This window comes from Hemibagrus wyckioides, linkage group LG12 (genome assembly GCF_019097595.1).
Source record: "Hemibagrus wyckioides isolate EC202008001 linkage group LG12, SWU_Hwy_1.0, whole genome shotgun sequence".
Taxonomy (NCBI): domain Eukaryota; kingdom Metazoa; phylum Chordata; class Actinopteri; order Siluriformes; family Bagridae; genus Hemibagrus; species Hemibagrus wyckioides.
Window position 1 is genome coordinate 14,071,753 of NC_080721.1, and position 18,858 is coordinate 14,090,610.

The 18,858-nt window shown below is 40.8% G+C and overlaps 1 protein-coding gene across 8 annotated transcripts in view; it reads right to left on the reverse strand.

The window, feature by feature from the left end:
- The window catches only part of LOC131362781 (RNA binding protein fox-1 homolog 3-like), a 207,788-nt gene that overhangs the window by 169,961 nt on the left and 18,969 nt on the right, over positions 1–18,858 (reverse strand). The window lies entirely within an intron of this gene.

Here is an 18,858-nt window from a genome sequence, read left to right on the forward strand (position 1 = left end):
TAGTGCACTACACTACCACACTACAATAGCACACTACATTAATGCACTACAGTACAACACTATAATAGCACACTACATTAATGCACTACAGTACAACACTACATTAATGCACTACAGTACAACACTATAATAGCACACTACATTAATGCACTACAGTACAACACTACATTAATGCACTACAGTACAACACTATAATAATGCACTACAGTACAACACTACAATAATGCACTACAGTACAACACTACATTAATGCACTACAGTACAACACTATAATAGCACACTACATTAATGCACTACAGTACAACACTACATTAATGCACTACACTACCACACTACAATAGCACACTACATTAATGCACTACAGTACAACACTACATTAATGCACTACAGTACAACACTATAATAGCACACTACATTAATGCACTACAGTACAACACTACATTAATGCACTACAGTACAACACTACATTAATGCACTACACTACCACACTACAATAGCACACTACATTAATGCACTACAGTACAACACTACATTAATGCACTACACTACCACACTACAATAGCACACTACATTAATGCACTACAGTACAACACTACATTAATGCACTACACTACCACACTACAATAGCACACTACATTAATGCACTACAGTACAACACTACATTAATGCACTACAGTACAACACTATAATAATGCACTACAGTACAACACTACATTAATGCACTACAGTACAACACTACATTAATGCACTACAGTACAACACTACATTAATGCACTACAGTACAACACTATAATAATGCACTACAGTACAACACTACATTAATGCACTACAGTACCACACTACATTAATGCACTACAGTACAACACTACAATAGCACACTACATTAATGCACTACAGTACAACACTACATTAATGCACTACAGTACAACACTATAATAATGCACTACAGTACAACACTACATTAATGCACTACAGTACAACACTACATTAATGCACTACAGTACAACACTACATTAATGCACTACAGTACAACACTACATTAATGCACTACAGTACAACACTATAATAATGCACTACAGTACAACACTATAATAATGCACTACAGTACAACACTATAATAATGCACTACAGTACAACACTACAATAGCACACTACATTAATGCACTACACTACCACACTACAATAGCACACTACATTAATGCACTACAGTACAACACTACATTAATGCACTACACTACCACACTACAATAGCACACTACATTAATGCACTACAGTACAACACTACATTAATGCACTACAGTACAACACTACATTAATGCACTACAGTACAACACTATAATAATGCACTACAGTACAACACTACATTAATGCACTACAGTACAACACTACATTAATGCACTACAGTACCACACTACATTAATGCACTACAGTACAACACTACAATAGCACACTACATTAATGCACTACAGTACAACACTACATTAATGCACTACAGTACAACACTATAATAATGCACTACAGTACAACACTACATTAATGCACTACAGTACAACACTACATTAATGCACTACAGTACAACACTACATTAATGCACTACAGTACAACACTACATTAATGCACTACAGTACAACACTATAATAATGCACTACAGTACAACACTATAATAATGCACTACAGTACAACACTATAATAATGCACTACAGTACAACACTACAATAGCACACTACATTAATGCACTACACTACCACACTACAATAGCACACTACATTAATGCACTACAGTACAACACTACATTAATGCACTACACTACCACACTACAATAGCACACTACATTAATGCACTACAGTACAACACTACATTAATGCACTACAGTACAACACTATAATAGCACACTACATTAATGCACTACAGTACAACACTACATTAATGCACTACAGTACAACACTACATTAATGCACTACACTACCACACTACAATAGCACACTACATTAATGCACTACAGTACAACACTACATTAATGCACTACAGTACAACACTATAATAGCACACTACATTAATGCACTACAGTACAACACTACATTAATGCACTACAGTACAACACTACATTAATGCACTACACTACCACACTACAATAGCACACTACATTAATGCACTACAGTACAACACTACATTAATGCACTACAGTACAACACTATAATAATGCACTACAGTACAACACTACATTAATGCACTACAGTACAACACTATAATAGCACACTACATTAATGCACTACAGTACAACACTACATTAATGCACTACAGTACAACACTACATTAATGCACTACAGTACAACACTATAATAGCACACTACATTAATGCACTACAGTACAACACTACATTAATGCACTACAGTACAACACTACATTAATGCACTACAGTACAACACTACATTAATGCACTACAGTACAACACTACATTAATGCACTACACTACCACACTACAATAGCACACTACATTAATGCACTACAGTACAACACTACATTAATGCACTACAGTACCACACTACAATAATGCACTACAGTACCACACTACAATAATGCACTACAGTACAACACTACATTAATTTACTACACTACCACACTACAATAGCACACTACATTAATGCACTACAGTACAACACTACATTAATGCACTACAGTACAACACTATAATAATGCACTACAGTACAACACTACATTAATGCACTACAGTACAACACTATAATAGCACACTACATTAATGCACTACAGTACAACACTACATTAATGCACTACAGTACAACACTACATTAATGCACTACACTACCACACTACAATAGCACACTACATTAATGCACTACAGTACAACACTACATTAATGCACTACAGTACAACACTATAATAGCACACTACATTAATGCACTACAGTACAACACTACATTAATGCACTACAGTACAACACTACATTAATGCACTACACTACCACACTACAATAGCACACTACATTAATGCACTACAGTACAACACTACATTAATGCACTACAGTACAACACTATAATAATGCACTACAGTACAACACTACATTAATGCACTACAGTACAACACTACATTAATGCACTACAGTACAACACTACATTAATGCACTACAGTACAACACTATAATAATGCACTACAGTACAACACTACATTAATGCACTACAGTACAACACTACATTAATGCACTACAGTACAACACTACATTAATGCACTACAGTACAACACTACATTAATGCACTACAGTACCACACTACATTAATGCACTACAGTACAACACTACAATAGCACACTACATTAATGCACTACAGTACAACACTACATTAATGCACTACAGTACAACACTATAATAATGCACTACAGTACAACACTACATTAATGCACTACAGTACAACACTACATTAATGCACTACAGTACAACACTACATTAATGCACTACAGTACAACACTACATTAATGCACTACAGTACAACACTATAATAATGCACTACAGTACAACACTACATTAATGCACTACAGTACAACACTACATTAATGCACTACAGTACAACACTACATTAATGCACTACAGTACAACACTATAATAATGCACTACAGTACAACACTACATTAATGCACTACAGTACAACACTACATTAATGCACTACAGTACAAACACTACATTAATGCACTACAGTACAACACTACATTAATGCACTACAGTACAACACTATAATAATGCACTACAGTACAACACTACATTAATGCACAACAGTACAACACTACATTAATGCACTACAGTACAACACTACATTAATGCACTACAGTACAACACTATAATAATGCACTACAGTACAACACTACATTAATGCACTACAGTACAACACTACATTAATGCACTACAGTACAACACTACATTAATGCACTACAGTACAACACTATAATAATGCACTACAGTACAACACTACATTAATGCACTACAGTACAACACTACATTAATGCACTACAGTACAACACTACATTAATGCACTACAGTACAACACTATAATAATGCACTACAGTACAACACTATAATAATGCACTACAGTACAACACTATAATAATGCACTACAGTACAACACTACAATAGCACACTACATTAATGCACTACACTACCACACTACAATAGCACACTACATTAATGCACTACAGTACAACACTACATTAATGCACTACACTACCACACTACAATAGCACACTACATTAATGCACTACAGTACAACACTATAATAATGCACTACAGTACCACACTACAATAGCACACTACATTAATGCACTACAGTACCACACTACAATAGCGCACTACATTAATGCACTACAGTACCACACTACAATAGCACACTACATTAATGCACTACAGTACCACACTACAATAGCACACTACATTAATGCACTACAGTACCACACTACAATAGCACACTACATTAATGCACTACAGTACCACACTACAATAGCACACTACATTAATGCACTACAGTACAACACTACATTAATGCACTACAGTACCACACTACAATAGCACACTACATTAATGCACTACACTACCACACTACAATAGCACACTACATTAATGCACTACAGTACAACACTACATTAATGCACTACAGTACCACACTACAATAGCACACTACATTAATGCACTACAGTACAACACTATAATAATGCACTACAGTACCACACTACAATAGCACACTACATTAATGCACTACAGTACCACACTACAATAGCACACTACATTAATGCACTACAGTACAACACTACATTAATGCACTACAGTACAACACTACATTAATGCACTACAGTACCACACTACAATAATGCACTACAGTACCACACTACAATAGCACACTACATTAATGCACTACAGTACAACACTACAATAGCACACTACATTAATGCACTACAGTACAACACTACATTAATGCACTACAGTACAACACTACAATAGCACACTACATTAATGCACTACAGTACAACACTACATTAATGCACTACAGTACCACACTATAATAATGCACTACAGTCCACACTACAATAGCATACTACATTAATGCACTACAGTACCACACTACAATAGCATACTACATTAATGCACTACAGTACCACACTACAATAATGCACTAAACTACCACACTACATTAATGCACTACACTACCACACTACAATAATGCACTAAACTACCACACTACATTAATGCACTACACTACCACACTACAATAATGCACTACACTACCACACTACATTAATGCACTACACTACCACACTACAATAATGCACTACACTACCACACTACATTAATGCACTACACTACCACACTACATTAATGCACTACACTACCACACTACAATAATGCACTAAACTACCACACTACATTAATGCACTACACTACCACACTACATTAATGCACTACACTACCACACTACATTAATGCACTACAGTACCACACTACATTAATGCACTACAGTTCACACTACAATAGCACACTACATTAATGCACTACACTACCACACTACATTAATGCACTACACTACCACACTACATTAATGCACTACAGTTCACACTACAATAGCACACTACATTAATGCACTACAGTTCACACTACACTACCACACTACAATAATGCACTACACTACCGCACTACACTACCACACTGCATTAATGCACTACACTACCACACTACAATAGCACACTACATTAATGCACTACAGTTCACACTACACTACCACACTGCATTAATGCACTACACTACCACACTACAATTATGCACTACAGTTCACACTACAATAGCACACTACATTAATGCACTACACTAACACACTACATTACCACACTACATAAATGCCCTACAGTATCACACTACTATAGTACACTACACTACCACATTACATTAATGCACTACACAAGCATACTACACCACTAATGAATATCAAACACATGCAGAATAACTTCTACTTTTATTCATTTCCCAAACAGCCACAAAGCCACAGAATCTTCCTCTCAACACATTGTCCGTTTCTGCGCCACACAGATCAATACTCTCATTCCAATCAAAGCCACAGATGCTGAATAATGTAAACGGATTAGCACAGACTCGACAAGACCCTGGTGCGAATTAGCAAAATAAGTCTTCAGTGATGAAGATCAGATCTAGTAAAGGTCAGGCTGCACAAACCAGGACGCCTCGGAGAGATCTGCATCCTGTTAGCAAATTCCACCCACAGACCATCCGCTGGATCACAACAACACGTAAAACATCTGTACGTTCTCACAGGTCACTAGGAGACCGTAAGGTGCCTTTAGCTTATCCTAGCCTCAGAGCTCCCGTATGCATATTGTAGCATTTCCACCTGTAATGAACAGCAACCCCAAAGCCATCATGACTCATCAGACACGCGAGGGCGGCCAATGCTTTTCTCCTTCTCTAATCCATAGCGCTATTAAATGTCATGACTGTCCAGGTTAACGGTTTAATTCTAAATGACATTAACCCCATCATATTTTACAGCTTGGTGGCTGTGTAGAATAATGTCAGACATTTATCAGGACGAGCTCGTGTTTAGAGCTCCTTTTTCGGCGCGGTCTAAATCAGAGGCTCCTCTGACATATTTATCCTCTGAGAGACACTGATGAAGCAGTAAAAACACATTACTGCATTATACTGCATTAGTGCTTATAGCACAGGGGAGCAGAGCAGCGGTGTTACTGAAACTTGATACACATTTGGAATTTAGGTTTGAAGAGATCAAACCATGCATATTACATAAAGAATCAGAACCTTCTCTGAGACTCACAGGTTTCTAAGAACATAGTGATTTAAAGTGAATCAGGTGAGGAACACTTCATATTTGTTTTTTTTGTCTTTACTAGTCACATATATATTACAGCACTCTGAAATTCTTTCTTTGCATATCCCATTCTTAGTGGTTAGCGTAAGAGTGCAGGGTCAGCCATGATGTAGCACCCCTGGAGCATGGATGGTTGGGGGCCTTGCTCAAGGGCCCAACAGTGGCAACTTGGCAGTGCTGGGGCTTGAACCCTGATCTTCCGGTCAACAACCCAGCACCTAAACCACTTGAGCTACCACTGACCCACCCATAGCCCGGCCTCTCAGCCTCTCAAATCAATCCTAGTATGAAGAAGCGAGACCGGACAGATCCCATCGTCCAGCATATCTGATGCAAGCAGGTTGCACGTTGTGATTCACTTTGGCAAGAGAAGAAAAAAAACTGAAAAGAGTGAGCAAAGAGGGAGAATTTAGTGACCAGATGACCTTTCTCATTCCCTCCTGCTCTCTCTCATTATTCAGTGGGGTCGTGTGGCCTGGTCAGTGCTGCAGGAGCCGGAGCTGGGCGATAGGAGGAAAAGTTCATCCTGTCTTCTAACTGTTCTTCAGTAGGATGAAGAGTGACAGAGAGAGGATAAGAGAAAGAGAGAGATGGGGGGTGAGGGATGATTTGTGGAGGAGAGAGGGAGAGAGACAGAGCGGAGGAGGAAGAGAGGAATGGTGCGGCTCAATGTGTAGGAGAGACGACCGCAGAGAGATCAATGCAAACCCCATCACACATACGGCCCGTACGGTTCAGTACAACACACACACACACACACACAGACTGCATTTCATGATCTGAAACCCTGAAGGATTCACACACACACACACACACACACACCGTCATTACACAGCCGTTCCATCCCTGCTGGCTATAATGTAGTAAAACGTTCAACCAGAGAACACTGAACCTTCTCAAGAAAGACAGATGGAGCAGTCGTCTCATATTTACAAATTCATTAGGGTCAGGGGGCGGGGTTAACTCCATTAAAGTAGAAGTAACACAATCCAAGAACACAAATCACCTTCAATCAGACTGATAAAAATGTATCATGGCATTAGAAAGCTAGAAGAAGGAAAAAAAAGATCAGAGACTGAGGCAGACTGAGGCGGTGAGGAAAGAGACAACAAGCTGCAACTCACAGGTTTATATCAACACACTCCTTATATTATATTATTGTTTTTCTCTGATGACGTTGTACTGCACACACTGAGTCTCATTCATCGATGCTGTAGTAATACTGTGAGGAAGGTAAGTACCAAACAGAAACCAAACAGAAATAAAAAAGAAGCAGAACAGAAATAAATAGAATTTAAAGAAACAAAACAAAAATAAAAAAAACAGAAATAAAAAGAGTCGAAACAGAAATAACAAAAAAACAAAAATAAAAAAAATGAACAAAACAGAAATAAAAAAGAAACGAAACAGAAATTAAAAAAAAAGAAATAAAAAGAATCAAAACAGAAATAACAAAAAAACGAAAATAAAAAATGAACAAAACAGAAATAAAAAGAAATGAAACAGAAATAAAAAAAAGAAATAAAAAGAATCGAAACAGAAATAACAAAAAAACAAAAATAAAAAAATGAACAAAACAGAAATCAAAAGAAACGAAACAGAAAAACAAACAGAAATACAAAAGAAATAAAACAGAAATGTTGATCTCCTATAAAATGTAAAGCATTTTCCGGACACAACTCGTGTTGGTTTTCTGTCTTCATTCTTTAATTAATGCCACTAAAATGAAATAAAAGCTCTGGTTTTTGCTAATTGTTCTGCTCCCTGACCAGTTGAACCAGCATGAGGATGTACTTTTGATTCCGAAGCTAAATGCTGTACACGTCATAAGCAGCTTAATCTCCACACACACACACACACACACACACACACACACACACACACACACACACTCAGGAACAGGAGTGAGCTATGCACATTTTCCCAGTTTACAGGATTTTCATGAGTACCATATTTCCTGTGTAAACACTCGTGCTAACGATTTACGAATAAATCTGTTCATATCCAGATTGATAAACGAGACCCAATGATGGTAATAACCCCACGCTGAAGTGAGAGCTCTCTCTCTCTCTCTCTCTCTCTCTCTCTTTTGTTATTTTCCTGCCAGTAGTGTTTGATGACAATCTAAACCGCATGCTGACTTTCATTTTTGTGAAAAATAGAAAATTAACTATTAAGCATTAAGGACACACACACACACACACACACACTTTATCCACCACCTAATCCATATCCTTGTGTATTTCAGTTCCCAAAAGCAGTGTTTATTTCCTGATCTGTTTCCCCTGATGAAATTACCCACAATCCCCAGCTCTTGAGGGACTGGGGCTTCTAATGCAGGTAATTGGAGAATAATGGAGCGACGCTGCACTTCTGCTCTACAGCATGAGCTGAACACTTCAGCACTGCACTCCAGGCTGCAACAAGCGCCTTCAAGTCTCTCTCTCTCTCTCTCTCTCTCTCTCTCTCTCACACACACACACACACACACACACACACAATGAAGAAGAGGCTAACACTGCCACCTACTGACTGCAGCAGGAAGCAGAAACTCAATCTTATGCCATAAGCACGCTACAAGAAAGAAAGAAAGAAAGAAAGAAAGAAAGAAAGAAAGAAAGAAAGAAAGAAAGAAAGAAAGAAAGAAAGAAAGGAGACATGGTTTGTGTGTATTGACAGGAGTTGAGGAAGTTCAGAGACATCATTAGCATCTGTGTCAGTATCAATGCTGCACTTATATTTTCTCCCACTAGATGGCTCCACAATAACAGAACTCCATCCTGCATCAATCCACATCATGTATCCTCATTCGACCCCTTCTTCCATCCATCCTTCCATCTATCTATCTATCCTTCCATCCGTCCATCCCTCCCTCCAGCCCCCCATCACCCCCTCCAACTCCCCTCCACACCCCAGGAAACCTGCACCCGAGTGAAAACCCAGCACCTCTGCAGCCTGCCGCAGAACCCTGACACCTTCTGCAAGGCAACCCGGACGCTCCTGGGTGTGGAAGAGGAAATGTCTGAGCCACTGATGCTGTGGAGAGAAATAAACACAGCCCAGAGCTTCAGCAGCACACAGTCCCTCAGGAGCGTGTTTTAGCACAGATGCACGGGTGTGAAGGGTTTTGGAATTGTTGCATAATCGTTCTGCAGCTCTGCGGCGCGCACCAATAGAACATGAAGTTCAGTTCAGTATGTGTGTGTGTGTGTGTGTGTGTGTGTGTGTGTAAGAGAGGGGGGGGGGTGAGAGAGAGAGAGAGAGAGTGAGATAGAAAGAGAGAGAGAGTGAGAAAGAGAAAGAGGAAATGAGAGAGAGAGAGAGAGAAAGAGAGAGAGTGAGAAAGAGAGAGAGTGAGAAAGAGAGAGAGAAAATAAGAGAGAGAGAGAGAGAGAGAGAGAGAGAGAGAGAGAGAGAGAGAGAGAAAGAAAGAGAGAGAGAGAGTGAGATAGAAAGAGAGAGAGAGTGAGAAAGAGAAAATGAGAGAGAGAGAGAGAGAGAGAGAAAGAAAGAGAGAGAGTGAGAAAGAGAGAGAGTGAGAAAGAGAGAGAGAAAATAAGAGATAGAGAGAGAGAGAGAGAGAGAGAGAGAAAGAAAGAGAGAGAGAGAGAGAGAGAGAGAGAGAGAGAGAGAGAAAGAGAGAGAGAAAATGAGAGATAGATAGGGGAGAGAGGGGGAGGAGTTTTTGTACATTTGCTTTCATTAAAGAGCAAAAAATAGTTGGAAACTCAGAATGTGACATTGTGAGGCAGTAGCAGTGATAAAAAAAGGGTTTAAATAAATAAAATTAAATTATTATTTAATATTATTTAATTATTATATTAATTAAATAAAAGGGTTTTTCTACAAGTGTCACATTCCTCTCTTAACACAGCAACAAACATATTTATCTCTAACAGAATGAAGTGGTCATTTTTATCTGTTTATAGTTTTAGTGATGTAACGGTGTGAAAGGTCCAGGTGATCTGCTGGTATCACTTCCATTACAGCTGTTTATCTTTACAGGATTCTCTCTTTCCCTCTGTGCTGAAGAAAATATGATAATCTGACTCTCCGATTCTTTCTTTCTTTCTTTCTTTCTTTCTTTCTTTCTTTCTTTCTTTCTTTCTTTCTTTCTTTCTTTCTTTCTTTCTTTCTTTCTTTCTTTCTTTCACTCTCTTATTCTGTTTTCCCTCTGTCTCCCTATCTCTCTCTCTTTCTGTTTCTCCCTTTTCTCTCTCTTTCTGTCTCACTCTCCCTTTCTTAGTGTCTCTCTCTCTCTCTCTCTCTCTCTCTCTCTCTCCCCCTGACTCTCTCTCTCTCTCAGTTTTTGTCTCCCTCTCTCCATGTAGGTGGATAATTATTCATGTTTAATAAGTGACATATCAATTAGTGCAGGCTGTGAAGTGACAAGGTCCTGTTTAATGGCTGCACAGACACACACACACAGAAACACACACACACACACACACACACACACACACATACGCACATGACCACTTTAGCACTTTTGCCTTTTGCTCTTGCATATAACATGTATGCCAAAACAGACACACACACACACACACACACACACACAGAGTGAACCCACCCACACATTGGCAAGATGGATCAGTGTCAAAGCAGCTACGGGTCATGCCATTCCTCCCACAGAAAGACCTGAATGTTCAAAGATTCCGCACAGTGAGGATACACACACACACACACACACGCAGGCATGGATGGTTTCACATTTGTTTTCTGAAATCAACAGCTAAAAACAGTGTATAGATATAAACACACACACACACAATACAACAATAGTAGTTAATCATGCTGACTGATTTTGTTGGATATTTACTTTCTCAGAATCAACACCAGGGAAAAACTCACACGATAGGTGAGTCTAACATCACAATAGAAAACAACAGCAACAACAACAACAACAACCACGTTGTAACTTCACAGATTCTGGAGAGTTGAGAGATGAGGACGTTGACGTGAGAGCAGGTGCACCAGCTGAAAACACGTTCCAATTTAACCAATATGTTCAGTTACATTAGCATTCAAATACACTGGTCTGATCTCCAAACATCAGACATTACAGTTACTATGGTTTTAAATGGGTTGCCATAGAAACATGTTCTTTTTTTCTGAATGACACCGTCAGCATGTTGTGTGGATGAAGGAGAACTGATCCAAAGTTCACATTCATGATGAGAGATAGCCTTTCGTTTCTTCGGGTCCGATGGGAAGCAATATGTCCAGCATCAGACTGGTGGAGGTGGAAGTGTGAGAGTGAATCCAGATGTTTATCAGCAACATGTGGCTCCTTCCCTGTGAGTGTCTCTCAATCAGCCTGCAGTTTTCATGCAATCTCACTGCAACTAAAAGAGTTCCTTCAGGTCAAAAAACAAAACAGCAAGCTTAGAGTCCTAAGCCAAACTAAACCCGACTGAAAATCTCTCTTTTAATGAATTATAAAATCTCTCTGTTTATAAATTGTTCTCTAATTTTGACCTCCACTGGAAATTTTACACATCCTCATATCTCCTCTAATTCAGTCCTCACAAGTCCCTGTACTCGATCCTCATACGTCCCTCTAACTCGAGTGTCACAAGCCCCTGTACTCGATCCTCACAAGCCCCTGTACTCGATCCTCAAACGTCCCTCTAACTCGATCCTCACAAGCCCCTGTACTCGATCCTCACAAGCCCCTGTACTCGATCCTCACAAGCCCCTGTACTCGATCCTCACAAGCCCCTGTACTCGATCCTCACACGTCCCTCTAACTCGATCCTCACAAGCCCCTGTACTCGATCCTCACAAGCCCCTGTACTCGATCCTCACAAGCCCCTCTACTCGATCCTCACAAGTCCCTGTACTCAATCCTCACACGTCCATCTAACTTGATCCTCACAAGTCCCTGTACTCGATCCTCACAAGCCCCTGTACTCGATCTTCACAAGCCCCTGTACTCGATCCTCACAAGCCCCTGTACTCGATCTTCACAAGCCCCTGTACTCGATCCTCACAAGTTCCTGTACTCGATCCTCACAAGTTCCTGTACTCGATCCTCACAAGCCCCTGTACTCGATCCTCACAAGCTCCTGTACTCGATCCTCACAAGTCCCTGTACTCGATCCTCACAAGCCCCTCTGCTCAATCCTCACAAGTCCCTGTACTCGATCCTCACAAGCCCCTCTACTCGATCCTCACAAGTCCCTGTATTTGATCCTCACAAGCCCCTGTACTCGATCCTCACAAGTCCCTGTACTTGATCCTCACAAGCCCCTCTACTCAATCCTCACAATTCCCTGTACTCGATCCTCACAAGTCCCTGTACTCGATCCTCACAAGCCCCTCTATTCGATCCTCACAAGTCCCTGTACTCGATCCACACACGTCCCTCTAACTCAATCCTCACAAGCCCCTGTACTCGATCCTCACAAGCCCCTGTACTCGATCCTCACAAGTCCCTGTACTCGATCCTCACAAGTCCCTCTAACTCAATCCTCACAAACCACTGTACTCGATCCTCACAAGTCCCTGTATTTGATCCTCAAAAGCCCCTGTACTCGATCCTCACAAGTCCCTGTACTCGATCCTCACAAGCCCCTCTACTCGATCCTCACAAGTCCCTCTACGCGATCCTCACAAGTCCCTATACTTGATCCTCACAAGCCCCTCTACCCGATCCACACAAGCCCCTCTACCCGATCCTCACAAGCCCCTCTACTCGATCCTCACAAGCCCCTGTACTCGATCCTCACAAGCCCCTGTACTCGATCCTCACAAGCCCCTGTACTCGATCCTCACAAGTCCCTGTACTCGATCCTCACAAGCCCCTGTACTCGATCCTCACAAGTCCCTCTAACTCAATCCTCACAAGCCCCTGTACTCGATCCTCACAAGCCCCTGTATTTGATCCTCACAAGCCCCTGTACTCGATCCTCACAAGTCCCTGTACTTGATCCTCACAAGCCCCTCTACTCGATCCTTACAAGCCCCTCTACTCGATCCTCACAATTCCCTGTACTCGATCCTCACAAGCCCCTCTACTCGATCCTCACAAGTCTCCGTACTCGATCCTCACAAGTCCCTGTACTCGATCCTCACAAGTCTCTGTACTCGATCCTCACAAGTCTCTGTACTTTATCCTCACAAGTCCCTGTACTCGATCCTCACAAGCCCCTCTACTCGATCCTCACAAGTCCCTCTACGCGATCCTCACAAGTCCCTGTACTTGATCCTCACAAGCCCCTCTACCCGATCCACACAAGCCCCTCTACCCAATCCTCACAAGCCCCTGTACTCGATCCTCACAAGTCCCTGTACTCGATCCTCACAAGTCCCTGTACTCGATCCTCACAAGTCCCTCTAACTCAATCCTCACAAGCCCCTGTACTCGATCCTCACAAGCCCCTGTATTTGATCCTCACAAGCCCCTGTACTCGATCCTCACAAGTCCCTGTACTTGATCCTCACAAGCCCCTCTACTCGATCCTTACAAGCCCCTCTACTCGATCCTCACAATTCCCTGTACTCGATCCTCACAAGCCCCTCTACTCGATCCTCACAAGTCTCCGTACTCGATCCTCACAAGTTCCTGTACTCGATCCTCACAAGTCTCTGTACTCGATCCTCACAAGTCTCTGTACTTTATCCTCACAAGTCTCTGTACTCGATCCTCACAAGTCTCTGTACTCGATCCTCACAAGTCTCTGTACTCGATCCTCACAAGTCCCTGTACTTGATCCTCACAAGCCCCTCTACTCGATCCTCACAAGCCCCTCTACTCGATCCTCACAAGCCCCTCTACTCGATCCTCACAAGTCTCCGTACTCGATCCTCACAAGTCCCTGTACTTGATCCTCACAAGCCCCTCTACTCGATCCTCACAAGCCCCTCTACTCGATCCTCACAATTCCCTGTACTCGATCCTCACAAGCCCCTCTACTCGATCCTCACAAGTCTCCGTACTCGATCCTCACAAGTTCCTGTACTCGATCCTCACAAGTCTCTGTACTTGATCCTCACAGGTCTCTGTACTCGATCCTCACAAGTTCCTGTACTCGATCCTCACAAGTTCCTGTACTCGATCCTCACAAGTCTCTGTACTTGATCCTCACAGGTCTCTCTACTCGATCCTCACAAGTCTCTCTACTCGATCCTCACAAGTCTCTGTACTCGATCCTCACAAGTCCCTGTACTTGATCCTCACAAGCCCCTCTACTCGATCCTCACAAGTCCCTCTACTCGATCCTCACAAGTCCCTGTACTTGATCCTCACAAGCCCCTCTACTCGATCCTCACAAGCCCCTCTACTCGATCCTCACAAGCCCCTCTACTCGATCCTCACAATTCCCTGTACTCGATCCTCACAAGCCCCTCTACTCGATCCTCACAAGTCTCCGTACTCGATCCTCACAAGTCCCTTTACTCGATCCTCACAAGCCCCTGTACTCGATCTTCACAAGTATTTGATCCACGCAGGTCCCCATATGTTGTTTTCTTCTTTTTATTAATGCTAATATACACAACCGCTTTGATGTAATAGAAGCCAAATTGTGAGCCAGTGTGCCAATACATAAATTATTTATTTTGTGTGTGTGTGTGTGTGTCTCCTCAGGCTGCTTTAGAGGAATGCTGTATAAATCCTCTTCCACCATGTGAATGTGTGAGGGTGTGTGGGCTGATGTGTGAGCACACAGGCATATGTGAAGGGTTTATATATAGCAGCACATACACACATCAGTTATGTCATTAATTATCTCCCAACACACACACAAACACACACACTATGTTTAAGTGCAGCTTATGAATGGCATCATGTCCACCGTACATGTAGCAAGAGATATTTTTATACATATGCATGTGTGTGTGTGTGTGTGTGTGTAGTTAATGCTAGGCTGGTTCATACTGCCATGTGTAAGAATTTGTTGCTACCTTCTGTTCATTTGCATGTGTCACTGCAGATACGTGTGACTATCCGAGTGTGTGTGTGTTTGCGTGTGTGTGTGTGTGTGTGTGTGTGAGAGAGAGATGTGTGAACAACCACCAGCATGTGTTTAACATCATACTGAGACTCGGTGCTGTATGACCCTGTGACCTTAACATGGAGATGCGGAGGACAGAATCTGCTTGCCATCACACACACACAAACACACACACACACACACACACACACTTAATCTAAATAATGAGATAAATTAGAATTTGCAACAGATGTTTATAAATTACTGATGTTGATCTGCTTTCACCCGCAGACATTAACTAAATGCACATACACACACACACACACACACACACACAAAGAGTGCATTGATTGTAATGATAAGCTTAGAAACACACAACAAAACAAGGATCAAAGGAAGTTTCCAACATTGGGGAAGACGTACATATGGGTGTGATGATCAGGGGTGTACAGATAGATAGATAGATAGATAGATAGATAGATAGATAGATAGATAGATAGATAGATAGATAGATAGATAGATAGATAGATAGATAGATAGATAGATAGATAGATAGATAGATAGATAGATAGATAGATGAGGTGACTGAGTGTAGGGAGAAGGTAGCAGATGTAATGAGGAGAATGTGTAATGGGTTTTCTGGGCTCTGATCTGCTTTCAGTGGTGAATGAAGTGTGAACACATGTGTAATGAAATGCACTGAGTGTGTTCTCTTCCCTGTAGAGCAGAGAGATGACAGGATTATGGAGTAAATAAAACCATAATAGCAGGTGGGAGGTTCAGCACACGTCTCTCTCTCTCTCTCTCTCTCTCTCTGTCTCTCTCTCTCTCTCTCTCTCTCTTGGAATAATACACTGTAATGAAGGAAGTGTGAAGCGGAGTAGAACTCCATCTGGAACCAAGTTCAGTGTTTACATATCCTCCAAAAAGTAAACATCAGTGCGCTGCTACCGTGAGGTATTTTACTGTGAAAGTCAAACAGCTAAACACTCAAACAATATACTTCTTACATCACATGCATACAAGCTCCAGAATCTGGCTTCACTGCTAGCTAGCTAAAGTGGTGGCCAAGATTAATTAGTATGAACAAATGTTCATCTAACTCTTTCACTGAAAACATTCCCAGAAGAACCTCAGGTAGAGAAGATTCAATATGGGGAAGAAACACCAAATTATTGGTCATTATATTGGTCAGTGGTATAGAGGGTAGTTTTGTCTCCTCACACCTCTAGTGACTCTGGTTCAGTCCTGAACTTTCTGATCTTGTTGTTCATTAGTCACTTTGTTTTAGTTTGTTTTTTAAACTGAAGCATCTTGTTGAGACTCTTGTTTGAAAAGACATGTCCACATTGAAATGAGAATTTCTCAGCATCTACAAGTTGTGTTTATGTGTAGAATTCTGGCATCAAAATAAAGGCAACATGTGAGATTACTACAGAAGACAGACATTTCTGGAATTTTGACACCCTTATCCAGAGGGACTTACATTTTTACCTCATTTTATACAACTGAGGTTTAAGGGCCTTGCTTAGGGGCCCTAGCAGTCCTGGGATTGGTCACCAATGGAATCTGCAGAATCTCAGCTTTTAGTGACAATAAAGATTTAACATGTAGCAGCATGGTCACTTGTGTCGTGTTTTTGGCGAACTCAGTGTAGCCATCTAGCCGCTTGGTGTGGGGATTGTGTTTTGTTTAGGTAGAAATGGTCTTTGTAGTCTTTGAGCCGAACTTCCTTCCAGCTCCTCCCCCTTCCCCCAGTACCTGGGCCGCTTGTTCTGTACAGTGATCTAGCACTCTGTGCTATCACAATTCAGGATGTTTTGCAGTGTAGACTTCCTGAAACAAAATCATTAAAAACGTGAGCTTGTTTTCTGTCTATCACCGGTGGCATAAATTTTAGAATTTGTACATTTTCCTTACTCCTCTTGCACACATCCCATGAGATCCGGTTTAGCTGATGACCAAATCTCCTCAAAATGTGAACGGAGTTGTGTTGCTCCCTGACAGTGAGGCATAACGCACTGGTTGGAGGTATCATTCTTCTCCCTGCACTCACTCTCTCTCCTCCCATATTATTAATCCTCCCACTTCACATGCTGTTTCTGTTGCCTCCACAGGAAACCCATTCTCCTGCCCAGTACACGCTGGTTCTAAAGGCACCGTGTAAGCCAAGGCTTTATGTGTTGATTTAACCTTCAGTGTTGTGTTTCCGGCAGCAGGAATCCTGCACTCTCATTGCCGCGGCATGGGTTCAATTCCCAGGCTGTGAAGCAACCCAGTTACTGAGGAGTTAACTCTCAGTGCCGGGCCCAAGCTTGGATAAAAATGGGAGGGTTGCATTAGGAAAGGCATCCAGTGCCAAATCAAATATGTGGAGGAGCCAAAAGAACAACAACAATTGTGTAAAAGGGTTTTCTCTTCATCTTATAGATATATAGACATACAGTAGATTTATGTCAGAATGCTGGGGACAAGTTAATGAGTGCTGAAATGTTCCTGAAAAGTCAAGTACTTTGCTTCAGAATGGTTTCAATTCAATTTTCATAGAAAAATACACACATACAGCCAGTTTATATTTATATTTTGCATACTATACTGATGTAAAAGCTGGTGCCAGTGTTGAAGGTGTTTTCTTTTCAAAACAATCCATAAAGTCTCAGACAACCTTTTCAGTCATGTGACACTACATGTGACCAACTCAAGACAATCAGAATATGGAAACAAAGCCCTAAGATTCCTGCTGGAATGCAAGTAGAAGTCGAAATTGAGAAAATGAGAAATACGGCATTAAAATCACACATTAGGCTTTAATTTACAAAGGTTGTAGATGAAGATGAAGCTTGTGAAGCTTTAGGGCAAAAAAAGTGACAAAAAACTGCAGTGTGTTGATATAATTATCAGGGTTTTGTTTTTTTTTTTCAAAATTTATGTTCGAATTAAATTATCATATTATATTAAATTAATATTAAAATAAATATCATATTAAATTATCATAGAATTTGTATACAATTCAATTTTCCTTCCCAAAG